The sequence below is a fragment of the Gymnogyps californianus genome, chromosome 3, assembly GCF_018139145.2.
Source record: "Gymnogyps californianus isolate 813 chromosome 3, ASM1813914v2, whole genome shotgun sequence".
Classification (NCBI taxonomy): Eukaryota; Metazoa; Chordata; class Aves; order Accipitriformes; family Cathartidae; genus Gymnogyps; species Gymnogyps californianus.
The window spans coordinates 60,314,744-60,332,499 of record NC_059473.1 but is presented as its reverse complement, the minus strand read 5'-3'; positions in this window follow the sequence as shown (position 1 = coordinate 60,332,499).

Sequence of the window (17,756 nt, the reverse complement as noted above, 5' to 3'; positions counted from 1 at the left end):
GATATTGCCAACGGTGCACTATCGTGGTAGCAATCGGCACCTGCTGCTCTTTGACATGCAGCAACCCCACAACACAGGGATCCACCAGGAGGCTGGGCAAGGTAGGCAGCTGTTTAACCTTCTCCGAATCCATGGCGACTACACCAAAGCCCATCACTGCCCTTTTGGGTCCTTGAAGTACCATGTCCTGAGGAAGTCTACACCAAGGATACATGGGGCCTCTGGGCCAGTCACAATGGGGTGCTTTTGCCACTTGTCCCCTGTTAAGCTCATCTCAGCCTCCAATACAGACAGCTGTTGGAATCCCCCTGTCAATGCAGAAATCCAGATGGGTTTCTCCCTGCCGTACGCTGATGGCATTAGGGTACACTGTGCACAGGTGTCTACCAAAGCTTTATACTTGTGTGGATCCGGTGTGCCAGGCCATCGAATCCACACAGTCCAGTAAACCCGGTCATCCCTTTCCTCCTCCTGGCCAAAGGCAGGGACGCTCTATTCCCAGTTGGAGACCCCTGCAGTGTCAGACCAGAAGTCCCTTCACCAAAGTCAAGGGAGGCACTCTTAGTCCTCTTCCATATCTGGGGGATCACTGGTTGCCTTCTACCGTCTCAACAGCAGCTGAACTGACAGCCGTCTTGGATGGCCCTTCTTATCAGCTGTCTTCCCCCTCAATTTGCATACATGAGCTCCTAACTTGGGGTGGGCTCACCATCCCTCTTCCTCATGTCCTCCCCCTGGTCACACAGGAGGAACCAGAGAGTGCCATGCAGTGTGCACCTGGGCTCCCTTCCCCTCTGGCCACGCGGGGCAGGATCTGCAGGGTGCCCCTGAAAGCTGAGATGCTGGCCTGTGGAGACAAGGGAGGGAGGTTTTCTTCAAAACATCGGAGCCAGTGGGACGCTCTCTCCACAGTTGGTGTATCAAAGTCTGGTCAGTCCATCGTCACCAGGCGGTTGAAATATAATGCTGGTGCATTTCAGACAACCCTTCTGCACATGCCCATGTACACTGGACATCATCCGGATCTTTGGAGACCTGGTTGTCATCCAGGTCACTGTAGAAGACTTTCCAGCACTCCTAATTCTCTCAGATACTGTATGCCTTCTTCAGTGGTAGTGGCAGCAATCTGCTTGCCTGGCTGGTGGCTATAATCTTTCAGCACATCTCAAAGTTTGCCCAAGGTTAGGGACCAGCTAGTTTCTGCCTGTGCCATGATTTCTCTCACTTCTTCCTCTTGCTTCCTTGCTAAAGGAGCAGCTTCCTGATCAGACCCTTCCTCCTCCTCCTCCTATACTGATCAATGGTAAGGACCCATCGACCTCTGCGTCCAGTGCTGCTTTTTGAATACTAGAGCAATTACTGTAGTTGGGGTTTGGGTCCCTATCTTATCCATGGTGTTCCCAGATGTGATTTGGGTCCCTGTCTCAACTATGCTCCTCTGATGGTGCTGAAGGGAGGCTCAAGAGGCACGAGGAAAGCCCCAGTGCAGTGCTAAGAGCTGCTGGGTTTCACTGGGATAGGCAAGGCACCCTTCCGCCAAGTAGTGCGACAATTCAACAGGATTACACACCTGTAGAGGTGTAAGATCCCAGGCTACGGGAGGTTATAACCACCCCAGGCACCTGCCCAAGTACTCCCACACACCCTGCCACCCAGGGATCGATGGCCTAAAGGCACATTTCCTTGTCACCTCACCAACAAACCGTTTCCTCTTAACACCAGACCAAAACCAGTTTCTACACACACATGAAAAAAAGACAACAATGTTAATCAAGCAGCTTAGATAAGGACGTGCAAGTTTCTCTGGAGCCTGTGCAACAAAGGCAGCCACGACAGTCCTGGCGGGGAAGAGGGAGGTGCAATCGCTCACCTCTCCGCAGGACAGCCCTCCCAGCACAGGAGCAGTACTCATGCCAGGGCCAAGCGCATGGCCGCTGCTTTTATCAGAATGTTCCCAAGCGCAGCTAAACACAGAGATAAGTGGTGCAGCAAAGAGTAGGAGCTGAAAGCAGCCGCTGACAAACCCTAGGCTCTGTTACACCGTAAATCAAGCGAGCTCCGTGACCCACCCAGAAGCCTGCCAATTAACAGCTATAGTATGCCCAAATCAAAACTCTCGTTATCTCGTGCCCCACATTGAGTGGCAATAAAAAGGACTGGTGGGTTGATCTTGGCTGACTGCCAGATGCCCACCCAGGCACTTTCTCACTCCCCCTCCTCAGCAAGACAAGGGGAGAAAATAAATTGAAAAAAAACCTTGTGGGTCGAGATAAAGCCAGTTTAATAAGAAAAGCAAAAGCTGTGTGCACAAGTGAAGCAAAAAGAGGAATTCATTCATGACTTCCCATTGGCAGGAAGATGTCCAGCCACTCCCTGGGAAGCAGGGCCTCAGCATGCGTAACGGTGGCTTGCGAAGACAAACACCATAATCCTGCTTTTCCTAAGCTTTTGTCAAAAAAGATGTGCGGCCTCTCGTTTGTGTGCTGTTTGCTGTGTGAAGCTCCGTGGATTGGATCAGAGGGCTGGGAAGCGTGATCTGCTGAGCCCTTGGCAGGGACCCCACAGTGAATGAGTGTCTTACTTAATGTGTGTGCGGGACAGGGGCGTTGCGTGTGCTCCTGTGCAGCCCAGTGGGTCTCTACTTGGGAAGAGATTTAGAAACAAAGAGGACCTGACCCTTGCATTGGGCCACAGGAAAGCTTTGCACCTGGGAGAAATGCTGCCTGTGGTGCTGATGGCCGGCAGAGCACAGTGTGGGTGAGGCAGCCTGCGCCTGGGTTGGTTTGTTCAGTCATCCAGTTTTCTTGAGGGACTCTCCTGGGGTTTATTCCCAAGCATGGAGTTCACGTCATCCCCGGACAGATGTTTCTGTTTGTGTCAGCTAACGAGGTAGGGGTATGTCATGGATCATATCCCAAGCTGCTGTGTGTAGGCCAGGCACTGCAAATGCTGTGGATCTGCATATGCCAGGATGTTTCACAATGACTGCTCAGGAACTACATCTTGAAGGGTTTGTATGCTTTGGAAAAGAGGCACATCTGTTTCTTTTTCTTGTCCCCAGCCCTGACTGGCAAGAGCTGCTTGCAAAAGAGTCCAGGCCCATGGTCTGGAGGGAAACAGGCGTCAGGTGCCGTGGGATGAGGCAATATTTGTCCCTTTCGGCCAAAGAGCACTAGAGGAATTGCTGGTGGATCCTGAGCAGTGAGACAGCAAGAATGCATTCCTTCTGGAAACATTGCTACAAGTACATAGCATAATGTATAGATGAATGTTTGCTGAGCGCTCCCTCCAGGTCTCCATGAGGAAAAAAGTTAGTGCTTTATGTAGGCAGCTGCTTAGCAGGGACTGGGGTAGAGGCGGTGTTGGGATCTTTGCCAGGAGCTCTGTTCTTGGGAAAGTGGCCAGAGGTGCTCGAGGAGATGAATCACCAGCTGCAGCTCTGGGACTGCAGATTAAATGAGTTTAATGCGGTGTGCAAACAGAACAAGGCTGCTCTCTACATAGGGTTTGGTAATGAGCCCACAATAATCTGTGTTTTTTGAGGCACAGCATGCATTTTTCAGGTGGCTGTTGAGTGTTTCATTTGGTTTTATACAGCCTGCTCTACATGCAATTTAGGTTTGTGTCTGTGTATTCAATTTCAGATGTGAAGCAGTAGCAAGAAGGGGGTGTCCTGTCATTTACAGTGAGCTGTGGGACTGGATTTCCACAGGGACAGTGTCCCTGGACATGTTTTCAAAGCAGTCAGGAGCTTGAGCGCTTCTGAAAATTTCCTCAGGTATTTTGGAGCCTATGTGGGATATAAACTTTTTGGAGAATCTGCTCCAGAGAATAACGTCTGGATTTCAGTGGTTTGATTCTACCACTTCCTTTTTCCTCCTGAACATTGCAGTAAGATTTCCGTGAGAACCACAAAACACAAAGCAGAAGTCCAGCATCCTGCCTATCTGTGTGCTAAAGCCTCTGCTTCACTCTCACAAAGTGTTCTGGAGCTGTGTTGCACCATTTCTCCCACCTCCCAGCTGAGGCACCTTCTGATGGTTGTGCCAAGCTAAAACACCAAATTCTGGCAAGGAGGTGACAGGGTTACTTACTGGTCCATCTGAAAAGATGGTTGAATATAGGCAGGGAAATGCATTTTTTTTTCTCCAATCTCATTCAAAGAACGTGCTGAAACACCTCTGCTGAACTTTTTGAAAGGGTTCAGCCCAGGGCTGAGGCATGGTGCAGAAATACCTGGCAGCTGCAGTCAGAAAGCCCTGAAACCCAGGATCTTAGTGTGGACTGAGTAGGGGAGATGTGGACATGTCAGGGGCGTTGGACTACATGATCTTTAAAGATCCCTTCCAACCCAAACCATTCTGTGATGCTGTGATCTTAGTGTGGACTGTGTAGGGTGACCCTAAGTATTGGCTCCTCATGTTGTAAGTACGACCAGATTTTGCAAAAGGTCGACACCTTTGGGGTTTAGCAGAGGAGGGAAGTCCAGACAGGAGTCGCTAGTGCAGGGTGTGCAATGTGCAATAGGTGACATCTGTGTCTTTCTACGTGTCTCTGCGGCGGGATTGCTGTGGGCTGTCCTGCCCTCTAGTGCCTGCAGTGTCAGCTCCCTCTGTCCCTTCTCCACTCTCCCTTGAACCCACATGCACACGAGCACTCGAGGGACGCTGCTGTGGCTCTGAGCAGGGGTCAGGAGCTGGAAACCCCCAGGGCCTCCCCTGTGCCACCGTGGGTGCGGAGCCCAACTGGAGGGGAAGGCATCAGGAGAAGCCCTGTGGGGAGGTGGAAGGCTTCTTATCAAACCCACAGGGGTGGAAGGCTTCTTATCAAACACAAAGTCAAAACTGTTTGCTTACAGCTGACACATCCAGGACTGCATTTTTCCTCAATGCTCAAAAAAACCCAGTTGACACTTTCTGCAGCAGCCAGGCACCCTACGGTGCCCAAGCCCCGGCTGTGCAGACCCGTGTGCAGACAGCGGCCACGTGCCAGCCCCCATGCACTGGGGAGCAGCAGCCCCTCCGGAGGCCCAGACCCACACCCAACCACCCTCCTTCATTTCTGTGTCTCCTCAGCTCTGGGGCTGATGGTTCAAATAATCACAGTCTCTTTTTCTAAAGCATCTTGAGAGCCTGAATCACTTTTGTACTTGGGACTAAGTGGTGGCAGCCCATAGGATTTTTGGAGAGGATGTCCCGTCCCTCTCCATATTCCTGTTTCCTGGGTTCATCTAGCACTGGCTCGCACAGCCCTGCTTTAGCTACATGTCTCTGAGTCCTTCATAACCCTCCCAGGGAGCCTCTTTTCCCACCCTCGCCCCTTGCACTCGGTTGTGTCTGGGGCAGACCCTGCCAGTGCCTGCCCTATGAAACGACTAACGTAGGAAGAGGAGAGAGGCTGCAGTGTCTCAGCTAACATAGTGACGGTGCTGTGGGACAGGCACTGACAGGGAGCCTTCACATCTGCTGGCAGTGAAGTCAGGCACGTGGAGACCACCACTGTGTTTTGCTCATTAGAAAGAGCAGATGTGGAGGCTGGCTGGGAGTGCTTTGAAAGCTGCACAGCACAACCACAGGCTTTCACGTGCCTTTGGGAAGCCTCCAGTGACATCTCCTGACCTTATCCCATCTACTCAAGGACATGGACTGCTGTAATGCTTGCCTTTCAGTCAAGATCTTGTAATTCAAGATCTTATAATTAACCACATGCCCAGCTGCCATTGGGGATTTCTGAATGATACTTCTGCTAAGCAGTGAAAAAAAGCACACACATGCCTCTTTCTGGAGGAAGCGTCATCTACCTGAGTTTAATTGAGACTTGCTCAAATCAAGAAGGAGCGGCTGCTGCACCATGAATTAACGTCACATTTTGTTTGTGTTCATGCAGGGTGGCTGACAAACTGCCTAGACCAAACCTCGTCTTGCTCAAGCACTTGCTCTCTCTGCTCCACCACATCAGCCAAAACACCGAGACCAACAGGATGGACTCCAGCAATCTGGCCATCTGCGTTGGCCCAAATATGCTGAGCTCAGAGACAGACAACGCGCTCCCCCTGGAAGTGCAGAAGGAGATGAATGACAAGGTGTGTTGAACTCACCACGCAGCCGCCCTCTTCGGGGCAGCTCGGTGCCATTCATAGGGATCCCACTGCCATTGCAAAAGCTGAACAAAACAGCACCCCTGGACATCGGGGGTGCCCCTCAGCTCAGGTGCCTGCAATGGGATGGGCAAGGCTGCCCCTCGTCTCACCTCCTCTGAGCAAAAGTAGCAGTTGCCCTGCAGCCCCCTACGCCGTAGCACAGCTCCTGAATACTTGGCATGCAGAGAGCAAGGGGCACCCAGTGGGCATTACCATCCGTGGGCCCTCTGGACAGCGAGGCCGAAGCTGTGGCTGATGGCGTTTTGTCTGTATCAGGACAGATCAATTCGTCTGCAGCATCTGTGTGCGTGTGACAGTGTTGGTGAAGTTCCTCACGAACAACTGCTCAGAAATATTTGGGGAGGACATTGCCTTCCCTGTCTGTGCCTCGGCTGTGGAGTCACCGGAGCACACAGACAGCTCCACAGGTATGAGAACAGACTGGGGATGTCACAGACTGGGGCTGCTGGGCCAAATTCTTTAATTTGATATGGGAATACATCTGTGGAAACACAGAGAGTTGCAGACGATTCAATATGTTATCGCAATGTTTTTCTACAGGAACACTTTCCAGAAGTTCAAAATGACAACACTCACAAAACAAAATTAAATCCCGATGTTAAACATCTGCCTCAAGCACATTCTGCTACAGATGTGCTGATACCTCAAGGATCTTTCTGGCAGGACTCGAAACAGAGCGTCATTCTCCTAACGTAACAGATCCAGAGGTCTCTGTTTTGCCACTGCTTCTCAGGAGGAACAGGCTATGAAAAGAAAGACACGTTTTCAGCATAGCTGATATGCTATCTGTGTCCTTTTTTTGCACTTGCCTTATCAAAGTTAACTCCTCCAAGAGCTGTTTATTCTTCAAGGTGAGCTGAAACTTAAAGGTCTAGATGCTGGCTTCAGAAGTCTGTGGAGTGAAATGTCCTTTCAGGAACCATTTTCAAGAAGAGCAGCAGACGTTACAGAGAACATGGCATCAGAGCATGCACAGATGCCTGGTGTATGTTTTAAGTTGGGCTTTGACTTTTGTTTTTGGCTTCACAAAAGTCATTTTACTGTTCGTTTGTTGGGTAACGTTTGCCTTACTGAATTGTCAGGTTTAAAAATCACAACGAAGTCCTGCAGCTTTTTCTTTCTAGAGCTGCATTCGGAAGAGGAGCAAGAGGTGCACATAAAGTGTCAGAAAGGTGCTTTTCTGGACAGACAACCCTCTCCGTTCTTCATCCAAGAAGAAAGAGGAGGACATGTGGCTGTGCAAGTAGGAAAAGGAGAGGTGCAGGTCCCCAAGCACCGTCAAAACATGTCTCGTGTATGAAACAAGTTTCTGATGCAAAACTGGGGAAAAAAACAGAAAGGAACTTCTCCTCACAGACGGTATTAAAACAAAGCTGTCTCCACTGTATGCTATGAGGTTAAGTGCAAAATTAAGGAAGGTGCTTCTCCATGTGCACTGGTTCCGCTCCTTTCAGCTAAGACCTACAATGTTGAGAGATGCTTTCCCCTGTAGAAATAGTGTCCACCCCAAAAGGGTTTGGGAACACAGAGGTGAGCAGAGATAGGGTCCAGGTGAGTGCTCTTCATCTCCCTGGCAGCCCCCACAGTGGCTGTGGTAGGGTGTCTGGTGTCTCACTCCAGCCCACTCATCACTTAGCGCCCAGCTGCATTCATGCTTCTGCCTTAGCTGACACTGGCCCCCCACCTGCACTTCTCCGCCCTGCCTTCAGCACAAGGGCTTTGCTCATCCTCCTTTTCTCCTTGCCAAGGTGTTAAGAGTGATTGTGACATTTATCTCTGTTTCCCTGACTCCCACCCTCAGTTGTTTGACTTTGATGTTGAAGTCAAGCCGATCCTGGAAGTGTTGATGATTGGGAAAACAGTTGAGCAAGCTTTGCTGGAAGTCATGGAGGAAGAAGAGCTGGCCCAGCTGTGGGCACATCAGCGTGCCTACGCAGAGCTGCGTAACGCAGAGCTTGCTGAAGTACAGCGCCTGGAAGAGCAGGACAGGCGATACAGAGAGGAGAAGGTAGGACTTCCTGAGAGCAAAACAGGCCTGTCTGAATGCTCGTCAGAAGAGAGAAAACCATTTCCAGTACATTTCCAGACTCTGGCCCAGATCTGTAAAGGTGGGGAACCTCAGTAAAAGAGGCAGGAGGTGAGACACCCGGCAACTCCTGGGAGATTTCATCTGGCTCTTGCAAAGCAAGTATCTTCCAGCAATGATGTTCATACTGTAATGATCGCAGGAAATGAAAACCATTCCCAAGATCCTGTCACTCGTCCTTAATAAAAAGATACTTTTTCTTGCTTCCTTCCTGTGAAATTCTTACAGATACTGAGACAGAATTCCTTCCATGGCTGATGGCAGAAGTGGAAAAAACACTAGAGAGGTGGTTAATGTTGGAAAAGCACTGCTACATACACCTCAGTAACGGATTCTCAGCTGAAATAACAGAAGTGTCAGTCATGCTGCACTGTCCACTCTCTGCTGGCTTTATACTGTTTGAGATGTGTTGATGCTGGGAGATGCAATACATTTGGCAGGAGCAGAATGGTTAAAGAACACCAATTCTTTTCTCTGCTATAAAACTTTTATTTCTCATGTGTTACACAGCCACCATTGCTGTGCTGTTCTCTGTAGTGTGCCTGATTGTGCCAGTGGGAACAGAAAAGCCCATCCTGTCTACAGCCACATGTATACCATGAAAGTCTCTTAACTTGTTTGTGTAAGCTCCCTGAGCTATGGAGTAATATGTTCATCCTACATGGAAGGAGAAGAGAAGGATAATCATAGACCATGGTTGACTGAGAAGTCAGGTGACCAACACTTTTCATCAAAACAAGGGCTTACCTCCTCAGCAGTCAATAATCACGTCCTTGCTTTTGAAATAGATTAAAATACCAGCCGTCTTTTGGGCTAGCTTGAAGCTAAGTATTCAGGTTCTTTTATTAGTCAGTCTTCAGAGGCTGCAGTTGAAACACCTGAACAAGCTAAACTCTGTCTTGTGTAGAAACACAAAATTATGATGAATGTGTGTCCACCGTGGTGGTCCTAGATCAAACCACTTTTTACGCTTGCATTACATCTTCATTCCTATAGTTTTCCTCCTGCTGTGACTTTGGGTTTGAATTACAATTGTGTTTGTTTCCTTTGGGTTTATTTTCCATTTAACGAGGACTCTGAATTTTATTTGTTAAGGTATAATTTGGATAATTACAGCTGGTTTGTTAGGTATTTTATCGTATGATATATGTGCCGGTATGTACACTTAAGGATCACTTCTTCATGTAGCTCTTCAGAGGGGAGGGAATTTTCTCTTCTTTTAAGTAAGAAGTGTTGTATGTGACTATTGAATAAACATCCCAAGGAGAATGTTGCTGTAGGATATACTGTTGATGAGTAACTCCATCATATTCCCATTAAATCTCTTTTATAACTTCTACAACCAGATACACCATATCTGGGATGCACAGAGAGGTTGGAGCATGTTAACAAACACCACCAGTCTGCCCCTATTTTGCTCTTCCATATTTGCTGCCTCAGCTGATCACCGCCTGGCCCAGGCTGGAGGGGAGCTCAGGAGGTCTCAGTCCAACCTCCTGCCATGCACTGCTGGGAAGAGCCTGGCTCTGTCATCCTGCTGACCCCCCCCCCCCAGTGCTGGGGGCTGCTGTCAGGCTCCACTGAAGCCATCTCAGCCCCAGGCTGAACCAGCCCTGGTCCCCCAGCCTCTCCTCACAGGACAAGTGCTCCAGCCCCGATCATCTCAGTGGCCCGCTGCTAAACTCACTGCCATTGATGATAATTCCTTCTTTTTGTGCAAAACCCAACCCATCAATTACCAATGGAGCTTTTTGCGGCACCTCTGTATTGTCCTATTTTCTTTATTAAGCCCCTCCACCTTCACTGGTGGCCTTTTTAATTTGTCATATTTATTATTCAAATTATGTACTTCAAATTGGGAATTGAATTGTTGCCATGTTCATTGATTTGGAAGAGCTCTGAGGTTTGGAAAACTTACAAAGGCTATACGTAGCTAACAGTAATAACAAACAGGTGTTCATCGACTACTTTTCAGGCACACGAAATACTTTGCTGGGTTCTTTGGTTCCAGTGTCCCACCACCATGCTGTGTACAGGCAGTCTCCTGGTTAGTCCTTGCTCCTGGCATGTAGCACGGTCATTATATGGTTGTCATGGTTTAAGCCCAGCCAGCAACTAAGCACCACGCAGCCGCTCACTCACTCCCCCCACCCAGTGGGATGGGGGAGAGAATCGAAAAAAAGGAAAATTCGTGGGTTGAGATAAAAACAGTTTAATAGGACAGAAAAGGAAGGGAAAATAATAATAATGATAATAATAATAATATGACAATAATAATACTAAAATAATTAGAATATACAAAACAAGTGATGCACAATGCAATTGCTCACCACTCACCGACTGATGCCCAGTTAGTTCCCGAGCAGCGATCCGCCCCTCCCAGCCAACGCCCCCCAGTTTATATACCAGGCACGATGTCATATGGTATGGAATATTCCTTCGGCCAGTTTGGGTCAGCTGTCCTGGCTGTGTCCCCTCCCAACTTCTTGTGCCCTTCCAGCCTTCTTGCTGGCTGGGCACAAGAAGCTGAGAAATCCTTGACTTAGTATAAACACTACTTAGCAACAACTAAAAACATCAGTGTGTTATCAACATTGTTCTCCTACTAAATCCAAAACATAACACTATACCAGCTATTGGAAGAAAATTAATTCTATCCCAGCTGAAACCAGGACAATGGTTTTGTCAGAAAGAAATACACTTTGGGAGATACAACTTTGTAAAATACTTCAGTTGGGATTAGCCATTTAAATTCGTACATAGCCTTTAAAAAGATTTAAACTGAATTTACTGTCTATTACCACCAGATGTCACTGATAACACTAAAGCAAAGCACATTTACCTGTGGTTAAAGTCTTCCTTCAAAGGCAGGATTGCACACCTACCTATTGTCCACAGTTCGCACCATAGCCACGGGTGGCTGACGTTGCAGGCATTAATTTAGCATTTGTCATGCAGAGCTTATTCAGTGTAAAGCCCTTCCTAGCATTGTTCCTGCATTTTGAGTTGTGTAATATTTTTGTCAGAATCTCCCTAGGTTGGATGGAGATAGGCTTAGGGACCGGACTTCCCTAAACATACAGCTGTGGGAGTGACCGGGAGACCAGATGCAACCTGGCAAGGTACCAAAAAACACGCTTTCCATAGCTTCAAGTCAAAATCAAAAACCTGAAAACGGAAATGGTAATAAAATTCTACCTTCTGACTTGTACCAAAATGGCTGTAGTGGGAAACGGAGGATTAGGCTCATCCTGTAGATACCGTCATGGGGCTTGATATGGCTGATACAGAGGGGATGTCAGCAGCCACCCTCACCCCCTTGCCCAGGGCAGGTGGAGGGGACAGACCAGGCCAGGATGGGCCTGGGGGCCGGCAGGGCGCTGGGAAATGACTAACAGGAAAGCTATTGTCACATTTGCCTCTTCTGCCCTGACGGAGCCTCGCATGGGCATCTCAGCAGGCAATGGAGTGAAGGCTGCTGTACCTAAAGCTCTTCAGGTTCAGAGCGTTATCTGCCACGTGTGCTAACCCAGCAGCCCAGATCGCAGTCTGAGAGTGGGATGTCAGGAATGACACCTGAAGAGACAAGGACCTGCTCCATATCTCATACCCTCAAAAGGGACGTCCAGACTTTTCACTGGACCAGTTGAACGTGTGGCTTCAAAGGCAGACCCTGCCTTCCCTCCGTCCTGGGCTAGGACATCCAGTGATAATCAGGACAGCTATTGCTTACGTGGAAAAGCTCCTTTGGAAGGTGTCAGGTATTTACCTCTCTCTGTAGGTAGCTGAAAATCAGAAGTAATGAGATGTAACCACCAACAAATCCACTCAGTGGTTTGAGGATCAGCAGATTTGAATGTGTTAAACTGAGTGTCTGTAGTCAGATGGTTTGAGGTCAAAATTAGGCTAGCAGACCACGGACACTTTCTAAAGACGGAATATTCCTCTGTAAACTCTGTTTTTTAAGTCGCAGTAATTCAACATACTGTGCTATATTTTTCAGTTATCATTCATTCCTAAAAGTATCCACATATATGTCATCTGTCTGAAATCAAAATTATCCATGCTCACCACACCTGCCTGTTAGTATTTGAGAACAATTGCTCAGTTTCTTTTGATGACACCCAAGACGGGAGTCAAAGGCTGGCAGTGAAAATTTGGTTTAGGTATTGAAGTCAACGGGACCAAGATTTCACATTGGTTTTGTTTCCACAAGGATGGAGACTCCTGTCATGACTTCATATAAATCAGTCTTATTACGGCTTACTTTACCTGGATTAAAATAAATAAAAAGGACATTAAGGTGTGGCTTGTGAGAACTGTAAATGTTTTAGATTCTTTAGTGGAATATTAAATGTCAGGTTTGGGAATTACTCATTACTGGATGTCTTGTCATATCTTTACAAGAGATTTAGCATCACTAAGAGGATTGCTGTGGATATTTGTGAAAGGAGTCAAGCAACCGAACGCTGACTTGAATATTTATTTTGGAAATTGTCCAAGAGGAAAGTGGTCAGCTGGAAGATTTTCATTTCTGCCATTTCTGCTTTGTGCTTTATTAGCTGGAAAATTTAGTTAGAGAGTGTTGAATTGTTGTATTTAAACTGTCTGTGACATTATTTTTATTCTTAAACTGCTGTAAGAAAAATTAATGAACTGTATCCATTGCAATAATTCAGGAATATTGGCTTATGAAAGGTCAAGAAATGTTTAAGAGAAATTCCAAAGCTCGTACATCACATCTGATTTTCACATAACATTAAGGGTGCTGTTCAGAAAGTCCCTGTCCTCACTTACCTGAAGTGATGTGAACAGTGCACAACTATAGAAAACAAAGCAGGTTTGGTCATATCTAGAAGGACATGCTCCTGACTTCATAACAACATTTTTTTAAAAGTAGAATGTGAAGAGGTTTTTTGTTTGTTTATGCTGCAAAATTGTCAAGAGACTACAAGGTCAGCCTAAGGTATTTTAGCTAATGCTGATTGGGATTTCACCCTCCACCTGCTATAATGTGGGTAGAGGGTACTTACAGGAAGTTATGTGAGAACTTACATTTAGATATTTTTCCTGCAGCATTATTCATATGAGAGTGCCGTTTTTACTTCATTAGAATTTACAAAAACAATCCAAGCCTGTAAATCATATCTATACTTTAAAGTTTGCACTTAAGAAAACAAATCTGGCATGAAAATAATACTACACTGTAAAAATTATCTTACAATAAATTTGCAGAATGTATTAGAATAGGGGAACCAATTCTTTTAGCCCTAAAGTATGGTGCAATCTGTGTTCTTTTGTCAACAGCTAATGGTTGTGTTTGGTAAAAAAACTCATAAACCTGTTTCCATACCCCTAAATACAATATTTGTTTAATGATAACAGCAGTATGGGCACCAGGAATGCTTATTTGACGAAAAATATTTCTTCACATGGATAAGGTGTACCCAAGTTTAAAAGAAAAATATTATAATGGCCATCCCGGAGCCACCTTTTGCAAGTGACTCTTTGCTGGTGGAAGGACATTACTGTGCTCTGCAGTCAGCCCTGCAGTGACTTTCCTTTGGCTGATTAAGTTCACTCGAACTTAAAGACAGCGATAGCAACAGAATTTACTTAGAAGCCTGTCCTGCTCCTATGCCAATAAAAATTGCACTGCACTGACCCAGAGAGGGTATCTTGCTAGCAGACAGATCAGTGGTTGGGCAGGTTCTGCTCCATTTCCTTTCATTTGCACTAAAACATTTGCACAAAGCAGCGTTAGAAATGTGCAGGAGGGACAAACTGACATACGGGGAGGGAGCTGGTTGGTAATGAGAGGTAGAAGAGTTGTGTACCTGACAGAGTTACAGCTGATCCTTGGGTCTCTGCTGTGTAGCAGTGGCAAGTGAATGTCTTGAGGCTGGAGAAGTGAGGTTACTCCAGGGTGACCAACCTTCATGCTCCTGTAAGCTGCTTGCCAACATCCTCATATGGCCAAGGGTTAGGGAAGAGGAGAGAGGTCCAGCCTGTGTTTACTGGCTCCCCATGGGCCCATACGCTCCATGGGGCTGGGCAGCTGCCTCTGTCAACATACTTCTTCACAGAGCTGGTGTTTGAGGTCACCTGGCAGCGTCTGTGCCTGCACAACCGCATGCTCATCGTGTCAGACCGTTCCAGCCTCGGAACCGCACTTGTCCTGCTCAAGGATCCACTGCTGGCCACCCCTGATCTGTACTCCTCAATAATTCAGTCCTTCCCAATGCATACACTGCTTCTGAAGGGTACTTTACTGATGTGGCAAAGCCAAACCCACAAACATGAGGATTTGCCAGAGCAGCCCTCAAGGTCCTTACACTGGACACTCCACAGGCGCCTGTGGAGAGTCTCACGGGTCCCTGCTCCATGCAGTGCCAAGGATGGACTTGCCATGGGAGACACCTGGGACCGCAGCGCTACAGGGGCTTGTTGGGGACAGCGGCAGGTTTGTGAGAGAGGGTTGCAGGCAGACACAGAGCAGGCTGGCAGTGACGCTAGTTCTGGGCTTCCCCGAAGCTTGTCTCTTACACTGAAGTTACATGTGATGCTGGGTGACCATGAGTGAAATAGCTGAGGTGTCTTTTTCTGTTCCAGGTGGGTATAAAAATCTACTCATTTAAAAAATGTTAAGAACATGTTTATTGCAAACAATCAGTTCACTAATACTGGAATTCACAAATCCAGTAGTATTACCTTGGTTTAATAAATATTGATTCAGTACATTATTTTGGTAGGTACGCCCAGATTATTTCCAACAGACAATTTAAAAATTGTGGTTTTCTGAATTTTGAATTGAATTGCAATTTCCCTCCAACAGCAGCTCGACAGACCAAATGAAGAGCAAAAATGTCATTCATTAAAATGTAAAAATTACAGATCTGAATTAATGTATTTTCTTGTGTATAACTGCCCAAATGACAGGCTCTGTCTAGTTCTGATTAGTGAAAAACACAGATTCAAGGAAAAAGTTACATATGTGTCCGTAAATCAACACTGTCTGAAGATATACTAGCCAATAAAGACAAGTCTCTCTCTTGGAAAATAAAAAAAAAAAATAAAGTTACAATTTTGATTCTTTCCGTGTTTCTCTCCTTATCCCCGTGTGGCAGATTACCACCTCTGTCCCTTTAGACAATTTACAAAATTTTCCTCTTCCAAAGACTCTCAGGTACTACGCCACTCCAAGAAAACATTGCTGCCCTCCAAATGCCATTGAGCTGCAAGATCTCCTGTCCATCCCCAGCCACTGATGACTTGGGGTTCCCACAAAACTTGGGCTGATGAACTGCTCCACGGGAACACACCTACACCCCATACCTGGGCTGCAGGAGCTGCCCGGCCACACAGACAGGCGGCACAGGGCTGCAGCAGCACCCATGGGCACAGACGGGATGAGCTGAAGGAAAACTAAAAGGGTACCTAAGTCAGGCCTTGTTCAGGAGCTGAAACTCACAGGAGTCGAGAGAGCTTTTCCCTGTTCCTCTATGGACTTTGCATGACCTCAATAGGTGCCACAGCAGTGTCGGACTTGAGACTGGAAAACCCCTCAACCACAGGGACACAGTGCCAGCACCCCCGACCTCTCTTCTCTTCCTATGGGACCTCATACTTGCGACTTTTGGACATCTACTAACAGTCTGAGGTTTGTTAAAAGTTACTGGGAAGTACAGAAGGTGGTTATGGGTGTGCAGCCAACGTGGTACAAACATATGTTGAGCGTGGGGCGGGTAGAATAACTGTTCTGCAGCCCTTTCTGGGCTAAAGCCCGATCCCTGCTGCCGGTCCTGTGGGACTGAGCTCAGCGACCTACCCCAGCCCCTCCAGGCCTGTGCCCTCTGACTAAAGAATAAATTCAGTTTTATTGTCTTTACTTACACTATACACTAACTCACTCCTGGAGAAAAGCGCTATACAAAGCATCTGACTCCAAGGTGCAGTTGCATGTTTAAGCGCTGTTGAAGAACTACTCATCCTTATGAAACTGTTACCTCTGAGGGGCTGCTAAAGCCGTGAGCTGCATGGTTATCGGCAACACAAATGGCAGCTGCGTAAAAGTAATGTGACTTTGCAGCAGGACTGGCTTCCATTGTCAACCTCTCCAAGCACATGCTGTCTCTCATTCTGTATGTATGCAGCCTCTCTCTGATCCCCTGCAAAATCAGCAGAGCCACAGGAACACGGGTGAGACAAACAGGAAGAACAACAGGTTTACCATTTGGCTTTTGCTGGGTTACCCACATCCATCCTGAGCTGGATCCTTATATGCATAGGAGCTTGTGCCTCCGAGCCAAGAGCTGTACACTGGTATAAAATCCTATCCGTATGGCAAGGATTCTCCTCAGCAGAATCACATGCCCTTCCTCTTTTCACTTCTCCTTAGGGAAAGGGTCTTCCCCCGGGCTGTTCCCCCTTGCCCTAGGACTGATACATTGGATTTCCATTATGTTTAAAATGAGCATGAGAGTCTATAGTGGTTCTCCAGCCTTGGCAGGAAAGGAATTAGGGCTTTTTCAGAAGATCTGTCCTGAACATTGCTCCATACAATGGGATGATCATGCTCCTGTTCCCCATATGATCTCAAGGCACTTCTATTCCTGAGCACTAAAATTAGGCTTGTCTTTGGGAAAAAAATCATGAATATGGACAACTGACTCTTCAATGGAAAATGTATGCATCAACCCATCTCCTTCTGGCAGCAAGGCTGGAGCAGCAGCTGCCTGTGTCACACAAGGCAACTGTATCTCCCTGCTACAAGGAAAAACCCGGGGACCGAGCCCAGCTGACCCCGTTTCCAATTTCCGAGCCTGCTGTCAGCGCGCAGCCCTCAGCAGGTGCCTGCTCCACCCCTCGCAGGGCCCTCCACGCAGGGCCCCCTCGGAGACACCCCGTCCTCTCTGCCGGAGGTGTGAGCCACGCGTGGACGTGGAGCCGGAGAACACCTCCGGCGTGCATGGACCCACCGTGGGCCTGCAGCCAGCGCCAGGCTTCACCGGGGGAGGCGCAGCGAGCGGCTCGGGGCAGGGCCGGGGGCTGGCACCACGCAGCCCCCCCAGGCCGGTTCTGCTGTGCTGAGGTCTCGCCCTTGATCTCGCCCTTCGGCGTCAGTGGGTTCAAGGTCTGGTCCCGTGATAATAAATACAAGGCCTCGCACACGCGCAGCGTGGCATTTGTAACTCTTTAGGCAGGTATTGCTGGTATTTTAATCGCTTTCTCAGACGGCCCATCTGGCTAATTCTGCCAGCAAACGAGGACCAGAGCTCCACGGTTTCTTACTCAGGATGTTTATACAAGCAGCAAACCTTTTTGCTTGTGGCCATCTTCAGAAATACAGATTATTAATATTTATTTATATCAAATAATTACCTAGGAACTACAGGCACGGACCAGTGCTCAGCTTGGTAATGCGGCATTATACAAACACACAGCAAAGCAACCTTCCATCCCTCAATCAAAGTAACAAGCAAGAAAGAAGAGAAGTACAGAGCATGAGGA